This window comes from Lytechinus variegatus, chromosome 10, assembly GCF_018143015.1.
Source record: "Lytechinus variegatus isolate NC3 chromosome 10, Lvar_3.0, whole genome shotgun sequence".
NCBI lineage: Eukaryota > Metazoa > Echinodermata > Echinoidea > Temnopleuroida > Toxopneustidae > Lytechinus > Lytechinus variegatus.
This window is the reverse complement of record NC_054749.1, coordinates 32965598-32986092: the sequence shown is the minus strand read 5'-3', so window position 1 is coordinate 32986092 and position 20495 is coordinate 32965598. Positions and strand designations below refer to the sequence as shown.

General features: G+C 34.6%; 1 pseudogene; it reads left to right on the top strand.

Moving 5' to 3' along the window:
• Positions 1-1253: 1253 nt before the first annotated feature.
• On the top strand, positions 1254-19305 carry LOC121423210 (annotated as a pseudogene).
• Positions 19306-20495: the final 1190 nt, after the last annotated feature.

Genomic DNA, 20495 nt, shown 5'->3' with positions numbered 1-20495 from the left:
TGGCGACAAATAAAATTAACCCGAGTTTTTCCCTGAATTTATCCCATTGCACCGAGTCCCTGAATTACTTCCCTTATTTGTTGCATCTGCATACATTGTTATATATCTGAATGTCTTGTAAACTGTTCATGTTTCATATAGTACCAGTGTATTGTTGCGTTTTATTCTAGGCTTACTTGTGCATCTCTTGTTTCGTGGAAATTTTGAGTAAACTATTAACTAAATTAAACTCTAAACTCTCGCCTCGTCCTTCTCGCGCGTGCTTCTCGGCATGCATGTTGCTCGCTCTTCTCATATTGTAATTTCTCCCGGCCACCTGTAGAATGATGATGACCTGTGTAGTGTAATGTACTGTGTACAGTAAGTAATAGTGGAGCAGACGAGAGACTCTTGTTTTTGCTTATAATAGGAATGCCAACATATTTTGACGGAATGCACGGGGTATTATTGAGCGGTGAATTCATCCAAAGGTAAGTTGCCGTGTATTTAATTGACAGGTTTATATTCATGTTAAGGGAACTCGCAAGTTCTCAACAATTTTCGGATCAAACTTTGTAAAACTCACTTCTTGTTGTGTACGGTACGTGCGAGCGCGAGTAAGGTTGTATTGACTATTGTGTTGAGCTGGGATTGAATTTGATATCTTATCAGCACTACTGTACTTACTGTAGTACTGGTTTCCTGTTTCATAACAACCTTGCCTTTACAGTTTACACTGCATTTGTGTCAATACTAGTAAGTTTGGATTTGGAATATAATGACATGTTAGTTAATTGACATCCAGATAAAAAGGTCTCACACTTCAAGTATCATTTGTAATATTTTGTTTGCTATCTGCATAATTTTATGTTGATTTTGTTGCACTTTGATATTTTTAAACTATTAATGAAATGCAGAGTAAATAAACTAAAGCTTAGACAGAGAGTTTTACATTTGTACCTAGTCATAAAAGTATGAGTAAACAAGTTTACCCTTGGCCTGCACATGTCTATTTCCGGGAAGGCGGGGGGGGGGGGGGGGGGGGGGGGGGGGTGGTTAAATAAATAGAGGAAAATGGAACTATATAGCTGATCGGATCCCATATGATCTGATGATATCCCAAAGCAAAATGGGAATCCATTAGAGATTAAAAAAATAACATTGGGAAATAAGTTGATGTATTTTTGTTGTTAGAAACATGAAATTAATTTATACTGATTGTTTAAAGTATGATAATTGTTCCCAACATATTGGAATATTTACCAGACTATATCATGGGAGTCTCAAAGGTTTCTAACATGATATTGAATAGGGCCTACTCAGAGAAAGTAACATCATAATATCAGCCCTTCCTCTTTCCCTAACTGACATTTAACATGTTTTTCTTTTTACCTGAAATTGAATACATAATTGCAAATGGCCATGTCCAATAAATGAGAGGTGATTTAATAGACTTATGGTCCCATTTAGGTGTGATACAGTCAGGGGTGGCACTAAAAGGGGGTGTGTCACCCCTCTTGATATTTTCAGTGGTGAAAATAAAAGAAAAGAGGATTGGAAAAACGAAATTCAAAGAAAAGGGAGAGAGAGGCATGAAAAGTATAAAAAATATGTAGGCCTATTGGTCATGTAGTTCTAAGTGAGTGATCTGGAAAAAAAGAAAGGTCATCTCCCTTGCTCCCCCCCCATTGAAAAACCCAGCTAGCAGCCTAGCGCCATCCCTTGATACTCAGTTCAGAACGTTCCTAACAAAAATTAGAGGCATGATAGATCAGAAAGCTAACAAAAAATCATTTCCAGATCACTCCAGAAGTCCAGTATCATCATCATGTTGATTTTGAGACCGTTACTTGGGCCAAGTATGATCAAGAAAACCCATGTATGAAGAATCCTCAAAATGATCCCACCGCTGCCACCATTAATACTAGGTAGAATAGGAGTATCAATAAGATCAAGCTAGGCCATCCTTTTTACCTTTCTTTCGTTAAATATATATTTTGGATTGGTACTTGATTGATTGGTATGTAAGCTTGCCAGGTATATTTTTTCATTGGGGGGGGGGGAAGGGGTGGATTCAAATATTCAATCCAGCACCCTATAAAAGACATTTCAACTAATTGCATCATGTGACAATAAAAAAGAAAGGACAGTTTTTGTGTCCGTTTTCAAATCATTCAGTGGCAATTTTGATCCGGCAGAATCGAAATAGTATGGTTTTTCAACTTCAATCTTCTCTCCAAACAAATTTGGTGCTTTTAGAAGAATTTAAACTGAAAATCCCTCACTGTATCCACTAAACTATAGTTTGGATATTTGCTGATACTACATATCATAATGCCTTTGCTTGAAAATCTGACCCTTCCACATTTTTGAACATTCATCAAGAGCCCCAGAGTGATTGTAAATCAAATTAGTATTCAGATGTAAATTTTGATGATTTTTTTTTAATATTGTTTATGTTTTTTATTTTCAGGAATATGCTCTTCAAGGCATCAGAGATCTAGGCTAAAGAATCCTTGTGCAGAGATTTCACAGTTTTTCAGGAGAAATGTGCAAAATGGAATGTTCTAGATTCAACTGAGAAGATTAACATAATGGAAGGAAAAGGTCATGAGGTCATCATCGAAGGAGCATTGACTCATGTTTTAGAATCAAGAGCTGCCCTGGTAAGACTGGCTATTTGTTTTTAAGCCATTGCCTACTGGAACAAGGTGTTTCTTTATGTAGCCTTTGTGATTTACGTATTTCAGTAGACAATTGGTTATATTAGTAAGATTGAACCACATCATTAATCATGAAGTAATTTACATTTAACCAGGACTTGCCATGGTAGTAAATTTAGTTGTGTCAGCCTACAAGTCAAAACATTTCAAATTGAATTCAAATTGAAATGCAAGATGATATTAATAGAGGGATGGGGGTGGCCGGGTGGGGTATCTTTTTCCTAATATTATTTTCCTGAAAAGGACCATGATGTTCATGTATTTCATTACAACTGTATTCATTCATCCAATAATACATGCATGTATACATTACATTTCATATAAAAGGAACACGAATCTACACAGGAAATTTAAAAAGGAGGGAAATGTCATTGTGTCCAGGGTTACAGTAAACGGAAACTACATGTAGTTCCTAAATTATAGGCTTTCTCATGCCAGTCAATGGCATACAAACATGTGACCTTTCAAAGTCATAGAAACAATGGAAATGAAACTGATAAACAAAGCAAGAGATAGCTTTTTACATTTCTAACGTTACTACAACAAATAAACAATTGATCAAAAGAATTTTATCTTCTTCTTTATTGTTTATTTACATAGAACAAATTACAAAATAATCAAACAAAATACTGAGTTATCTTACATATTAAAGAATCAGGTCTGGTTAGTCCACAAATTTATATTCCAGGTTTAAATCCAAATGATATCCAGGTTGGGTGGCGAAGATTCCCTGAATTAAAGTTCACAATACTGGCGATGGTGACATTGATGTTGCATGCGACCACTGTAGTGAGTTGAAATGTTCGTGAAAACAAGACGAAGTTGATGATGATATTAAGTCGATTTCAGCAATGCATGGGTTGATAAATATTCTGTAGAACAGGTTGATGATCTTGAGAGGTGAGAATTCCTCTCTTAAAATAACTGCAAACAGTTCATTGATGGTGTACAAATAATTCCACAGAAGATAAATGTTTATTCTATTTGGAAATAAACTATGCTCTGACATAAAGTCTGGTGTGAAACACTGAGTTCTGATCCGATATGATGACGACCTTGAAGAAACTGCCAGCTTATATTTATAAATTTCCAATATTCTGGAAGCTTCTAGTATTGTCTTTAAAGAGAACATTCTTCTTGTTTCAAGAGCAACCCTAATTTTAGAAGACTCTTTAATTACCTCAGTGAAATTAACAATGTAAACAACAAAGCCAATCCTATTGCCCTTTTTACTGCTGGCAGTCCTATTGTCTGCCTTTGTACATTTCAGAAATACCAAACATTACTCAGCCTCATCAAATATGCTTGTACATAGCAAAGCTTAACTGATATTCTGGAATATTTTTAGAATGCAATGAACTTCCTCAGAGAAAAGAACTAAAGGAATGAATATAATTCCTCCTAGAATTATTCTTTTAATAAAACACTTTTTTAACATTTATATTAAAGGTCAAGTCCACCCCAGTAAAATATTGATTTGAATAAATAGAGAAAAATCAAACTATCATAACACTGAAAATTTCATCAAAATCGGATGTAAAATGAGAAAGTTATAGCATTTCAAAGTTTCACTTATTTTTCACAAAACAGTGATATGCACAACTCTGAGTCAGTCCATTATGTCCATCACTCACTATTTCTTTTTTTTATTGTTTGAATTATAGAATATTTCATTTTTTAGAGATTTGACCATAGGGACCGATTTGACTGAATCATATTGTATTAAACAATGCTAATTCCACACCTTCAGGGAGGAATTGATCACCGTTGCACTTAACATTGAGGAGAAATTATTTCATATAATAAAATACAAAAGAAATAGTGAGTGGGTGATGTCATCAGTCGTCATTCCTTTGCATACCAACCAGGATGTGCATGTAAACTGTTTTGTGAAATTTAGCAAAACTTAAAAATGTCATAACTGTCTCATCTTACATCCGATTTTGATGAAATTTTCAGTGTTATGCTTGTTTGATTTTTTCTCTTTTTATTCAAATAATTTTTTTTTGTTGGGGTAGACTTGTCCTTTAATAGATTTATCTTTTAATTATTATTTTATTCATGTTCACCAATGTCTCCTAAATATTCAAGAATGGTCTAGTGACATGTTTAATGGCTAGGAGGGATGGGGCAGCTAGTTCTAGCTCCTCATTTTTTTATGTATGGCAGGGCCCCATCTTACAAAGAATTGTGATTGATCCAATCAACCACAACTATGGACGGCCATCAACTCCAACATCCAAACTGCACGTTTGTTCAGAATATTTTCTCGCTATGATGCATACATTCATCATTCTCTTGGAAATTCAGTGTGATTCTCTTTGCTTACTAAGGAAATTATGCAAATTTTCTGTAGAAAAAAATGATGGTATGGATGGGTTTCTGAGGTGGACTTGCCCTTTAATTTCATTGAGACCCATTTATTCTGCACTCATACGGTAGAAGGACAATGCATACAAACAACATTGACTCGGTTGATTGTATAAACAGCAAGGGGAGGCTAATAATATGATAAAGTTTGTATCACCTCGTACCTGACCTAGTTATACATAGGATACATTTATGATTTATGCATGATAGTTATGAAATCTTCATGTGTGATGTTATTTTTTTTAATTCAAAGGCACAAATGAGAGTATCTGGTTAAATATATGAAAAGAAGAAATTTGATCCAGTGATTATCGAAATATAAATATAAAGGAAACTGAGATGGATTGAAAGAAGAAATAAAAGAAAAGATATTCCTGATGTATTGCGAATCAGCTATATAGAACAATTTCATTTTCTTTAAAGGACTTTACCAAGTTCCAAGAAAGAACACTTTTGTCTTTCTTTAGTTTCACTTTTGACTCCTACCATCATTCAACTTCACATGACAATCATTTGGTGAATTATAAATTACTTCATGCTATCTGTCTGACTATGGAAACCTTCAAACCTGAAGATTATTTTGAAGAAAAGTATGGAAAGCTATGTAATGGACAATTTGAATTAGATGTGAACTCTATAAGCTCACTGTGGAGAGCCATCAGGAACAAGTGCTGTGCTGCATATCTGTGCTTTTCATCTATTGTTAGACCATTCAGTTATTATAATAGGAAATCTATGACCTACATATTTAAAAGAGGAATGATTTCCATTTTAATCAAAACTTTATTTCCTTTCATATCATACAGCAAATACAGACGTCATGATACTGTACACACAAAGTGCTTCAAATTATACAACAAAATTTGTATAAAGGAATATATACAAGCTATATTAATAAATGTCCTACATATGTATTTTACATTTTAATTGCAAATCAATATTTTTTTCCACATGCCCGCAACATTGTTAATTCTTGATTCAGAAATTTGTTTGATGACCCATGAAAATGTCATGCCTTTTAGAAGGTCATTTATGATTCATGAACACTTTGGATCCTGCTTTCACATATCTTTAGTACAACAGTATTCTGTTTGCATTTTTTTTGATAAAAATCATTATTTCCTTGTATTTACCCAAATTGTGAAGTTAAAAATCCCCAATAGGTCCATGCTGATATGAACCAGGAAATATAATTCTAGTTCACCATTTGGATCCTGCATGCTTACACATTTATCATTTCTAAGTTATTATCTGTATTGCCCTAAATTGCTAATTTTGTTGTTTATGTTTTTTTTCCAGAGATGGGTAGTATTAGAAAAGAGTTCGACATCGGGTAAGTCAAATGCTTTAATACTAAAGATCTCTTCTGTTTAATACTTTTATTATTTAATTGTTGTATTCATATTTACGATTGAATTGAAAAATGCTTGTTGGCTTGTTTTTGCATTAATTTTACTCTTTGCCCCAATGAAAAAAAATACAATAGAAATTTACACATCAGGGTGTCTGTAGGTCTGTGGAAAACAATTTACAGTATGTTTCAACAGTTGATGTTGTTGAATTCGTATCTTTATATTATGATAGGGTTCTGTCTTAGAAATCCCCTCTTCCTATAGGCTACATAGCCTCTAAAACACTCAAAGTTAGTCAGTTACTCATGCATGGCTGAATGGTTTAGGCATTGGATTAAAGCTCTGTGTTGTGCTGTTGTCATGGAAGAGGGGCGGGGCACATGCTCAAATCAGGGACCTATGAGAGATGGACGTTCCTTGTTTGATTAATGAATGCGCTAACATGACTCATTGTCTTGTTAATAACATTTCTCTCATATCTACTTTGATTCCGCTATGAGTTGAAAGAAGCAGTTGATGTGCAATTCTCATTTTCCTTTGGCAATTTTAGTGTCATTTGTTTTATTTGGGAAAATCTATGCATATTTCAAGATAGAGGCAATATTGTGATGTTTTTTATCCTTTATAATCCTATTTTTCCAGGTTTCCTCCTAATAATCCTTAAAAATAATTATTGTTCCATTTTGGGGTCATATGTAGGTGATGTGTGCCTCAGCATTTATCGCCAAGCACATGGAACGAAGTCTGACTTGAAGAAACGCTATGAACTCACCGACAACAATTTTATCGGGACAGAAAGAGGGACAATCAAACAACGCAATGACAAACGCAATATGTTCTATTGGGCTATCATCTTGAAGGATGAATCCATTCTTTTCAATGATAAAGAAGCATTGGACAAATCAAATTCAAAGTTTGAAATATGGAATGAAGTTGTGAAGAAACAATGGAAACACCGTAAGTTTTGTTCCATTTCCTGTTCTTCTTCTTTACGTTATTCTTTTACCCCTCTTCTTCCTTATGAAGTCTTTATTTATTTACAACTCTTCACTGCAATTAAAAATAGAGTTTTAGTGTATAGAAAGAACCTTAATAACAGAGTAGGGTTCAAAACTTGCTATTTTTTAAATGGCATATTTTATCAATCTATCATTTTTCTATAAATCTACAGGATAGAACATGGTCCACAAATACCAATATCGGGATTTGGAAATAATGTGTAGGCTAATGTCATTATACACCAGAGTCACATATTAATAACTTTTTTTTTTTTCATTTTTCATGGCATCTCATCGCAATTTGTTTCACATTTTATGACTTCTACACAACATTTCCCATGTGTAGCAGTTTTTTACATAACTATGGGACTTTACAGAATATAGTTGAGCTTTTCTTTGAAACCCAGAAGCCCTACATCAATTAAAATTTTAATTGTTGTGAAATTATATTTCTATGCAGTTCTACCTGCTTTAGGGGTCTCAATAATTGAAGCCCGTTTTCTCCCCTTATTTTGAAAAGCAATTTTTGAACTACCTTTCTCATGTTCTCAGTATTTTTTAAAAGCGTTTTCTTGAACATGATATGAGAACATGACATCTGAAGCTATTGCTTGAATTATCGAGAAAATTATCAGTCAGTTTGGCTGAATGAACTTAAAACGTAATCACAAGCATTATCAACATCATAAATATTTGTATTTATGTCATTAATTTTGTGTGCACTTTAAAAGAATCCACCATTGTTATTATTATTATGAGGAAAAATTTGAAGTTTCTTCATTTAGCATTTCTTCGGATTTAATAATAATAATTTATAAATAATTGAGATAAGAGGTCAGAATAGTCTCTGGTATCATGTGCATTACAGCTTACTGTATTTGTAAGCTGTTATTTTTGCGTACATAATATTTCGCGGGTGCACATAGATATTTCCATGTTTTTCACAACACAGGATGTTTGCTTTAGCAAAGCTTTGATGTTGGGGACATTGGCACTGATTACAAAATGTGTCAGTATTTTTGCGCGATGTTAAGGCCGATCATAACAGCCTATACAGTATTTGTCACAAGTGTCATGATACATGTAATAAAACTATCAGGTTTGGGATATGTACTTTGGAAAGCAACCCCACAAAAAATTCAATTGAAACCTGTGTTTGCGTATGAAAGAGAAAAGTGGTTTTCAGAGCGTTATGATTGAAACTAAGATCTAAAGCCTACTGGTAGAAACCATGCACTGTAGCAACCTCTGATATTGAGGGCTTAGTACTGAGGAAACCTTGAATAGCCTTTTTTCAGAGGAAGCTTCCTTGCAAATGCAGGGAAAATGTTTCTATGTATCTCACAATTTTGTTATTGTTTGCATGCTACTGTGTAAAGGTAGATTCATTGCCAGTAGTTTCGATCATGCCAGATAGTTAATTCTAATTCCTTATTCCTGCCCAGGTCTGATTTCACGTGATATATTGTTTTCCCTTGTTTTACAGAAAGCTGGGAAGTATCTCCAATACAAGGTTCAGCTATAGAAGAATATAAGAAGCTTGTTTTACATCTCAATACATCCAGCTTATGTCTAGCTCTGCTTAGTCCTCCTAGACACTTGCTACGTTGGCCTCTCTCTAGTATCACCAATCCAGACTGCCATGACTGTATCTTCACTTTTACAGTCATTGGTAATGATGAACCAGGTAAGAACAATCAATGATTGTACTGTAAACATATTTTACTTTTAACCTCGGCCACACGAATCCTGTACTGATCAAGCCTTCTGTAAAATGTGGCATTGGGTTTTTTGTCTCACCTTCGACGCAGTGTGAGACTATAGACGCCGCTTTTCCGACGGCGGCGTCAACACCAAATCTTAACCAAAGGTTAAGTTTTTGTCTCACCTGCGAAGCAAAGTGAGACTATAGGCGCCGCTTTTCCGACGGCGGCGGCGGCGGCGTCAACATCAAATCTTAACCTGAGGTTAAGTTTTTTAAATGACGTCATAACTTAGAAAGTATATGGACCTAGTTAATAAAACTTGGCCATAAGGTTAATCAAGTATTACTGAACATCCTATTAGAGTTTCATGTCACATGACCAAGGTCAAAGGTCATTTAGGGTCAATGAACTTAGACCATGTTGGAGGAATCAACATCGAAATCTTAACCTGAGGTTAAGTTTTTGAAATGTCATCATAACTTAGAAAATATATGGACCTAGTTCATGAAACTTGGACATAAGGTTAATTAAGTATCACTGAACATCCTGCATGAGTTTCACGTCACATGACCAAGGTCAAAGGTCATTTAGGGTCAATGAACTTTGGCCGAATTGGGGATATCTGTTGAATTCCCATCATAACTTTGAAAGTTTATGGATCTGATTCATGAAACTTGGACATAATAGTAATCAAGCATCGCTGAACATTTTGTGCAAGTTTCAGGTCTCATGATTAAGGTCAAAGGTCATTTAGGGTCAATGAACTTTGGCCGAATCGGGGGTATCTGTTGAATTACCATCATAACTTTGAAAGTTTATTGGTCTAGTTCATTAAACTTGGACATTAGAGTAATTAAGTATCACTGAACATCCTGTGCGCGTTTCAGGTCACATGACCAAGGTCAAAGGTCAATGAACTTTGGCCGAATTGGGTGTATCTGTTGAATTACCATCATAACTTTGAATGTTTATGGATCTGATTCATGAAACTTGTACATAAGAGTAATCAAGTATCACTGAACATCCTGTGCGAGTTTCAGGTCACATGATCAAGGTCAAAGGTCATGTAAGGTCAATGAACTTTGGCCATGTTGGGTTTTTTGTTGAATAACCATCATATCTCTGTAAGTTTATTGGTCTAGTTCATAAAAAGTGGACATAAGAGTAACCATGTATCACTGAACATCTTGTGCGAGTTAGAGTAGTATTCAAAGTCAGCACTGCTGCTATATTGAACCGCGTGATGCAGGTGAGACGGCCAGAGGCATTCCACTTGTTTAAATGACAGCATAACTTATATTGACCTAGTTCATGAAACTTGGCCATAAGGTTAATCAAGTATCACTGAACATCCTGCGTGTGTTTCATGTCACATGACCAAGGTCAAAGGTCATTTAGGGTCAATGAACTTTGGCCGAATTGGGGGTATCTGTTGAATTCCCATCATAACTTTGAAAGTTTATGGATCTGATTCATGAAACTTGGACATAAGAGTAATCAAGTATCACTGAACATCCTATGCGAGTTTCAGGTCACATGATCAAGGTCAAAGGTCATGTAAGGCAAATGAACTTTGGCCATGTTTGTTTGTTGTTGAATAACCATCATATCTCTGTAAGTTTATTGGTCTAGTTCATAAAACTTGCATATAAGAGTAGTCAAGTATCACTGAACATCTTGTGCGAGTTATAGTAGTTTTCAAAGTCAGCACTGCTGCTATATTGAATAGCGTGATGCAGGTGAGACGGCCAGAGGCATTCCACTTGTTTTTGAAAGGTTTTGTTTAAATCTAAAGCATTTGTTTCTAAAGGTACTATTGATTCAACCAATAGCATTTGTTTCATTGACTGCCAAAATAATGAGATGTGGGTCAAATTATGTTCAGGTCTAACCACTGATTGATCTTTTATGACGAGGTTTGTTTTAAGTTTCACAAGGACATGTAGGAAATCTCCAGTTGTTAAATCACTATTGCGATTTCTGACACTGAGAAAATAGATTGATTTTTCTCTGATTTATCAAATGAATTGTTTGCCAAGGTTTATTTTTATTTTTTGCAAACCACTGCTGAACAACAAACTACACACTTATATGTAAGACCAATGTAAATTAAAGACTTGTAAATTGCTTTGACATCACTTTATAGCTTGTAATATCTGTGAAATTTTTTTGTCATTCAGGGATGTATGAATGAAATTTCTTTATATTATTTTTATGTTATCAGGTTACTATGAAGTGAAGGTCACTCGATCAAAACATGCCTCTAAAATCAAGACGGTTTGCAGTGAATTGAAACAAGACGATAATGGTAAGTCACATGAATTAAAAAATGCATATACTTTTATAAAGCCCGAGTTATTTAGGTTTTCTTGAAAACCATTAAATTGACTTTTGTGAATATCTGGTTTTTGTTTAATGTTGAGGGTGGTTGATAAAGAATAAATTATACTTCCAAGAAAATGGGTGAAGACAATGAAGGGCCATTTTGATGGATTTGAAAACATAAAATGTGAATTTAGGCACCTTCTGGGGAAGGTGGGGATTAGGGGATAATTATTTTGTATGTTCAAAAAAATTTTGATGCTATTATTAGGGCCCTTACCAATATAGGCAGAGGAGATATGACTGCATGATAGGTAATCATAAAAAATATCTTAAAGTTTTAATGAATAGATTCTATTGAATTGTTAGTGTATCACCTCACGCAGTATAGGAAATCGGGTTTTGATCCCGGTTAAGACACATCAGGAAAAGCACATACAATGTATTATGGTATTTAGCATGTTGGAGAGTGAAATTAATGTACTTTGTAAAGTGGTAGTTAGTGCAATGCAATCTGATTTGCTAATAACTCCGAGATCAAACATGAGATATCACTAGGCCAGTGGTGTAGAAAACGATTACACTCCGTTATTCTGAACGTTCTTTATTCCAAAGGTTTATAATTTCGAAACACATAAATTGCCTATACCTCGATGTTTGTTAATCCGAAAACGTAAAAGGGTTCGTTAATCCAAACATTTGTGGCGTTGTTCCGAAGGTTCTGATATCCGAAAACGAAATAAGGTTTGATGTTCCGAAGGTTCCTTAATCAGAAATTGAAATAAGGTTGGTTGTTCCGAAGGTTCGTTAATCCGAAAACGAAATAAGGTTCGTTGTTCGGAAAGTTTGTCAGTCCAAAATCGAAATAAGGTTAGTTAATCATTTAGTTTTCGGACTAACAAACCTTCAGAATTACGAACCTCATTTCTTTTTCGGATTAACGAACCTTCAGAATTATGAACCTCACTTCATTTTCGGACTAATGAACCTTCAGAATTATGACCTCATTTCGTTTTCAGACTAACGAACCTTCGGAATTAGGAATCTTCGGAAATACGAACGTTCGGAATAACGAACCTTCGGAATATCAGAACCTTCGGAATTACGAGTGTATGCGGTAGCAAACAACATGTTCAGTGTGATATACTTTGAACTAAATTCTCAGCATTATATTTGTTTCACATGGATGTTTATATTGCAGGAGAGAATGGAGAGGCGTCCATCCCATCAGTCAATCATATTTCCGCAGTCGGAGATGAAGAGAACAATATGCAGAACCTTCCGGGAAATAGAAATTCATCGCCGTTACACCACCACAACAGTAATGCAAGCATATGCAGTACACATTCCTTGAATAGGGAAAGAGAGAGCATCGCAAGTTTAGATTCAGTGATGTCGACACCCTCACCTACCCCCCTGAAAGGAGATAGTTTTGTGACTTCTAAAAACCCCTTTGTGTTTCCTTCCAATGGAGTAGGTGATGAAAGATTTGGGAACTCTTCTGGTGATTGTACATTAACCAGTCCGCCAACTGCATGCAATAGTCTAAGCCCAGCAGTTAGGCCTATTCCAAGTTCTAGGACACCAAGTCCTGGTTCTCCATACCATGTGGCCCTTGTTGATCCTCATTCTCACAGTAACCTTGTAAGTACTCACCTGGACCCTCATCCTCAAAGACCATCATCACCACCTACTAAAGATCTTCACACATTTAACAATGCCCAAGAAAGGAATCATCTCTCACCCGATTACTGAGACGATCTGATGAAAGTTTTTGCGAGGAAAAGGATCTGAAACAGAAGGAAACTCCAAAGAACAATCCAACCTATATGAACACCCATGGAGACTCAAACATGGTTGACCATTCAACAGAACCTAAGGAACCGAATACATACATGAATTTTGATAATAACACCCACTATGTCAACCCTCCTCTCCAGAAGCTACCTGTCAAGGACAATGTTGGACCTGTGGTTGGTCCAAAGCCTCAGCCTCCAAGTATACCCCCAAGGAAACGGCCGGTAAATTATGTCAGATATGACTTTTTATTCTTTTTCCCATTTAGTGCTTTTAAAGTGGGTTCCTTGACATTTGCTCTGGCGACAAATGCTCCACTATAAAATTCATACACTAATCGAGTTACAAACTTCAACCCTGGATTTAAGCTCATCTCCTTCCTCAAACCTAGCATTAAAGTTTAAACCCTATTGCAAACCTAACCCCTACATCTTTGACAAAACAAAGCCCAAAGCAATTTTTGCAGGACCAAATGTCATGTCACGTAATAATGAATGATAGGAAACACAATATTTAAGCGCATACATGTACATAATAATAGAGTAATTACTGTTACCATAATACAGGGGACTTTACAGAAACGGTAAAAAAAGATAAAAAGCTTTTGTTTGCATACTACCATTTGCAAAAGTGACCATTGTGCTTTTTAAGAATTTTAACTTTCATTCTTACATGCTCAGTTTGAAGGTGTGGTCTATCCCACCGCTGCCACCATTCAAGGGACCAGGGAAATGAACGATATAAAGCAAACCAAAGTCCTCTCTCACCAAGAATTGTGTGTAGAAAAAAACATGACAATGATCGATTTCCATAGAGTTGAAGTTGATTGGATCAATCGCAGCTCTGTGTATGAGTAGACCATAATTTGTCACAACCAATTTTATTAAGCAAAATGATACCAAAATATGACAAAGCAATGCCAAATGGAATAACACATTGCAGTTAAGGCAATGGCAAAAACGCATTTGCGCAGAACTTTTCCACATCAGTGTCAGTGGGTTGAGAATTAGATTTTTCACAATGGCTTAACAGTACATGCACGGAATGACAGGGAATAGGGCACAGAAGTAAGGCCTAAATTAAAAATTGTTCCTTATTAAAACAATTTCTCAAAATCAAGGTTGTTAACAAATTTTCGGCATTAAAATGATTACTCCTATAAGTTTAAGATCTGTATGCTCGATCTGTAATGAAAATCATAAGTCAGAAAAAATTGGAACCAGTGGGATTCGAACCTGCCATCTACTGCTTTCCGGGCAGCGACTTAACCACCAGGCTATTCTGATTTTCCGCTAAGCCACAATGATTTGTTAACAAATTATAATTTCCTCCTATAAAAGCCTCTTTATTTACAAGCTCAAGGTTATAAGGCAGTGTGGTAATACCTTGTGTCGTCTGGGTAAAGCGCTATAAATCCAGCTATTAGTATTGAATAGCACTTATGGCACTGTCATATTTCCCCTATGGTGGCCGTACAGCGAGTAAAAAACAGGCTTTTCATTCAAACCACCTGTATGTAGATGGTATAAAAAGTTTGATTTGGCTGTTTTTGACTCACCGTACACCACCTGTTTTCCTACAAACATTGAATTCAAAATTAGAAGTAGACTAATGTTCCTGCCAGACGGAGTCTTAACCAGTTTTTGAACATGGATTTTCTAAGATCGACTCAATTTGCTCACATGTAGCAAACATGATTGTATGTGAATGTTCAGAAGTTGTAGTCGGGCTAATTCTTTTCTTGAGCCCAAAAAAGTGCTTGTCAACGGATATTGATACTATCTAGGTTAGCTTTATTACTTGGTTCAACATCATTAATGTTCAGACTCTTCCATATTGTGCTGTATTTGCATATTATTGTCATGCAAAGAGTTTAAGGGGCCCAGCCACTGACTGAAATTGAAACAATACGAAATTTGCAAAACACCAATCGACTTGCATTATATAATCCGTCTGTCAAGAGCGTCTGTCGGACTAATGCAATAAAAGTTTGGACAGCACGAATTTGACCGAACTCATGATGGTTATTTACTTCTGATCATTGTAGTTCCAGTTTTCAACAATCCCAATTCCTAGACTCATAGCAGGTCTCTTGATTGCTAAACCAAAATAGATAACCACTGTGAAGTTGCACGTTTCAAAGTGAAAACAGGCAGTTTACATGTGGTTGGTAAGTCTACTAACTATTGCTCTCCTATAGACCTCCCAGACATACCGGTGTCTATTACATAACACCCCAGGCCCGCAGCAGCGGAGTGAAAGACTTGAATCCCTTCTCTGTTCTGAGATAAGCCTTGACTTCCCCATGATTTGTAAATGAAAGGTCACTTTAAGACGATCCCTGATCTTTTCATTTTATCTTGTTTCTCTTTGCTACAGCTCCATGAATTAGTACAACAAGCTAAAACTGGAAAGTTTCTTGTGAAGGATTTCATGCCTTCTGTTAGTACCTTGAAAAAGTTCTGTCAATACTTTGATGTTCAGAAGTCATTTCTTATCAAAGACTGGAGAGATCTTGCTGAGAGAGTTGGTAAGTTTATTTGAGGTTTGACAAGTGAACCTGGCATAATCAAATTATTCAAGGTCTACTTGGGTCTTAAAGATTAATTGTGTGGACTTATTCATTTTGCTTAACTGGTTTGCTAGTTTTATAAAAAAAATGTTCATTCATTAATTGATAGTTTAAAAACTTTAACAGTAATAGCATCTTGACCTGGGCTTTTATTTTCTTTAAAAGTGGATACAATATCTAAAATCTCTTTTCCTGTTATTGGTTTAAAGAACATTGTATGGCTGTTTTTGTTACCTAAAAAATCACAAAAGTTTTTGTTACTACTAGGGGCATTATTGATAACATTACGTCCAACAGAGCTGAAATATTCATTAAACATGTCTACAATGGATTGCTTATTCTCTACTTCACGACCATTGCTCACCATCTGTTCACATTGTGTACGCGGCTTTGGTTTATTAAGGACTTCATTGATAACATTCCAAGTGTCTTTTATCTTTCCACGTACATTGTTAAATTTGGAGTTAAAATATTCACGTTTACGTTTTCGAATTTGCTCTTTCGCGAAATTCCTGTAACTTTTGTAATTAGTTTCCCGTTGCTGTGTAGGGTTTTTCAAAATTTTCGTAAAAGAGTATATTTTTTCTGACAAAGTTTTTTTAATGAAGGATTAAACCAAGGTTTATTGATTTTACCTTTCTTTTTTGAATTATATTTCTTAATTGGGAAGCTTTGTGTGAAAAAGGATGTATAAATATCCATAAAGGCATTGAAACTAGCATCGACATTTGTGAAATTATCAAGAAAATTCCAATTTGTGTCTCTCAATAAACCACAAAAGCCAATTATATTTTGTTCATCATACAAACGTTTAAAAAAACATTTTTCGGTGACTTCTATATCTGTATCAACAATTGTAAACACAGGAAGGTGATCACTAATATCGGAGATTAAAATGCCAGAATGTAAATTTTTTTCAGGTATATTTGTAAAAATATTATCAAGCAGTGAACTGGATACATGAGTGACTCTGGTTGGTTGTGATATTAGGGGAGAAGGTAAATAAGTTGATAATACATCTATAAAACTGTCTGCAGTGTAAGGAGCACTGTGGTTCAATAAGTCAATATTGAAATCTCCTACCAGAAAACAGTCCTTCCTTTCGTTTACAATCGTTTCTAGAGGCACTTCTAAACAGTTTATAAAATTTACAATTGATTGACTTGGTGGTCTATACACAACTGCTACAATAAGTTTTTTTTGTTTACAAAACACTTCAATAAACATTGATTCAAGATCATCATTAAATATATCCAAATCTGGTCGCCTTTTAAAGGCAACTTTATTGTTCATAAAAAAGCCTACTCCTCCACCACGCTTTTCATTGCGACTTTGAGAAATTAATATATTATTTAGGAGGGTTAGAAAATTATTATCGTCGTCCTTAAGCCATATTTCAGTAATACCGATGATAGAATATTCAAAATTTATATCGTTGAGAAAACATTCTAAGTGATCAAAATTCCTCTTCAAACTTCTACAGTTTACATGTATTAATGAAAGAAGATTTCTATCACACATTTCTTTTGTAAAGGTTGAAAATTTTCGATTATCATAATAACTGGAACGACTAGGAATGTCAAAATTTGTTTTTTCATTAAATTCACAAGATATGCACCTATTCGTAATGACTGGTATTTGACCATCATTTTGTATTAGGTATTGGTTATTGCACGAATTACAAACATTTCTTTCAAACATTATGACACAAGTACAGCACTATAAGTGATAAATTTAAGTGACAACAATGTGTATGAATTAACAAAAAAGTAAAAAGAGTAAGAAATACAATTACCTTACAGTGTTACATTCCAAAAAGGGGGATGCCTGATAAAAATAACAAACAGTGTCATATATTTTCCAGATCACGGACGCTTGTAATGAGCTTTATGATTTCCTTTCCATCCTTGCCAGTGGTTTTGAGAAGAGCAAATATACGACCATCTCTTGTCCAAGCAGATTTCACTTTCTCACTCTTGTATGCCATTCTGTAGATCTCCTGGTTCTTTGTCGTTAAGTCTTCTTGGATGTTGATTTGAGTATTTTTCAAATTTTTTCGAATTTAGTATCTGTTGCTACTTCTACAATAATAATAACATGATAATAATGCTAGTAATAATATGATACAAATTGGCCTTAAGGGATACAAAGAAGTTTGTTGCCTTTAGTAGAAGACACAGGTATTACAACCCAGAGTAGATAGCCTATTTTAGTATTAGATTGTGAGTTTTATGAATGGACAGATTTATTTGGCAAGTTGCTCACAGGCATATATTTGAAAAATAGCATTGGTTTAAAAGTCTGTTTCTGGTGTAGTTTATTGTTTAATGAATTATTTCTTTCTTTGTTTTGTGAACCAAATATGATGCAGACACTATTTAAAGCCTAATTATGTTAAAAACTTAAAATCAATTAATTTCAGGACAAGAAAGTGAAAGGTAGTCTGGTAATCATATATTTATGAATAAATCCATTTTCATTGGCTTTGAACACAAAAAACATGTTTTGGAGCAATTTGGGTCTGATATACCATTAATAAATGTTTTGTGATTTTGGATCCACTTACCGGGGTGTCACAAAATTTATCTTGAAAGATGTGCAAGAAAATAAGAAGCATAGTTGCATAGTGCGATTATTATGGAAGGGTTTATTCATTTACCACCCAACCCCAGCTGTTGTCAGGTTTAAGCTATGGGTTTTTTTTTAAAGATTTTTCTTGAAATGAAGGAATAAAATGCATCAGCTGCATTACAGTGATTCAGTCTGGTTCTTTTGGGGTAATATATTGTTTTGATATTTTAAAAATAGACTTTGTATAAAAAGAATGTTTATTCTTTATTCCTCTTAGGGTTGAAACAAGGAGACATTGATGTGGTAAATGACGCAAGTTGTAAAACTGGCAAGTGCACTTCAACAGAAATAGTGTTAGCATACTGGCAGTGCAATGCTCCAGATGACATGCCATTTACTCTGGATCAACTTGTAATTGAGCTGAAGAGGTTGGAACGTTATGATCTCATTAATATTCTGGAGGAAACATAGTCATTGGAACTTCAGTGAATTTTGAGAAGTCCATAAAGTGTCCATCAAAATGTAGGTACAGTGTATTCCAAATTTATCTCACACTTAATGAAACACCAACTCCTCATCTTTTTGGTGGTAACTTTTCCACAATATACAAAGCACATTTGTAAGACAGCATTTGGAAATCTGCTAAGTTACCAAGTTCAGTGACAGATAAATATTTTGTTTTTAGCCTCAGTGAGAGTTTCATCTTAGCCTAAGTTGCCCGAATGAAGAAAAATGTATTTATACATGTAGCCTCTAAAATCAATTACTTAAGCCATGTGTGGTGTTGGAGGAACAAATAAAAGTATCAATAAAAAGTTACTTGTTTATTTCGTGGAAAATTTTAATTGTATCCATTATTCTCTTTGAGCCCTTGAGATTTGGATGACCTTTTTGTAAAAATAATATTTTTTGTTTTCAATTTCAAAAACAGAACCTCCTTCCAGAATTTTCAAAGACAGACAAACCTAATGAAACTCACCAGGATCCCAGACAAAGGGAGCCTCTCAACATTTTAGAATGGTGAGGGATGGTAATGACATATTTGGACCCGCTAAGACCCGCTAGGAGTTCATAAGAGCTGAAATGCCTACTCTTGGTAAAAAAAACAACAGTTATTGTTAATTGAGTTTATTCTACAACTGCATGTATCTATCTGAAGTTCTTGGACATTTGATCAAGTAGTTGTGTTGTAAGGCTTAGGATCTGCCTTTTCAAACTATGAGAAAATTGACATTTATTTAAGTCAACATTGTATGGGTTTCAGTTTGTCACATTTATGGTATTTAACTAATCTTCTGTGAGCTTGGTCAGAGTGATATAATGATATATTTTGTTTTTATAAGTTATTAATCTATTATTAATTATTTCAATAATGGGCACATTCTCTGAACATGGTCTGACTGATGAAAAGATATTTCTATATTGCATGGAACTAATGATGTTACCATCTTTTTAAGTTATACTTCAATCATCTGAACTGATGATACCTAAATCTGATATATTTGGTAAATGTACCATGCATATCACTATTCACATATCAAAGAGGATATTGTAGATGTTAAACAAATTCTATCTACTGAACATTGCCAAATACTATCATAGATATTTATAGAGTCCAACAAGTAAAATGGTGCTATGAACATTTGTAATATCTTTCTCAACATTCATATTAATGCAAAGAAATATGGTCTTCCAAGTTTTTATCAACAATGACAAAAACTTTTTTTTTTGAAGAAAATTGAATTTTAAAGAATGCTCTAATTGGTCAGCTAAGGATGTTCGTTAAATGTAAATGATTTTTGTATATATGAAAGTCTTCTGTAGCTTTATTTTTATACACAGATTATACTTTATTAAAAGAAAGATATATATATATTTGGGGGGTTTTCGTTGAATATCTCTTTTATTTTCTTTGATGGTACTTTTAATAGTTTGAGGAAGGGAGAGTCTGTAATATCATCTTGGTCCTGATGAAAGCTGAAAAACCAGAGAAGTGTATCCATGAAAGTTCAATAAAAAAAAACACATCAAAGTTTTTGTAATAAAGTTATTTTGATATTAAGCCATATTAAGATATTTTCGACTGCTCTTTCATACATTGTGTT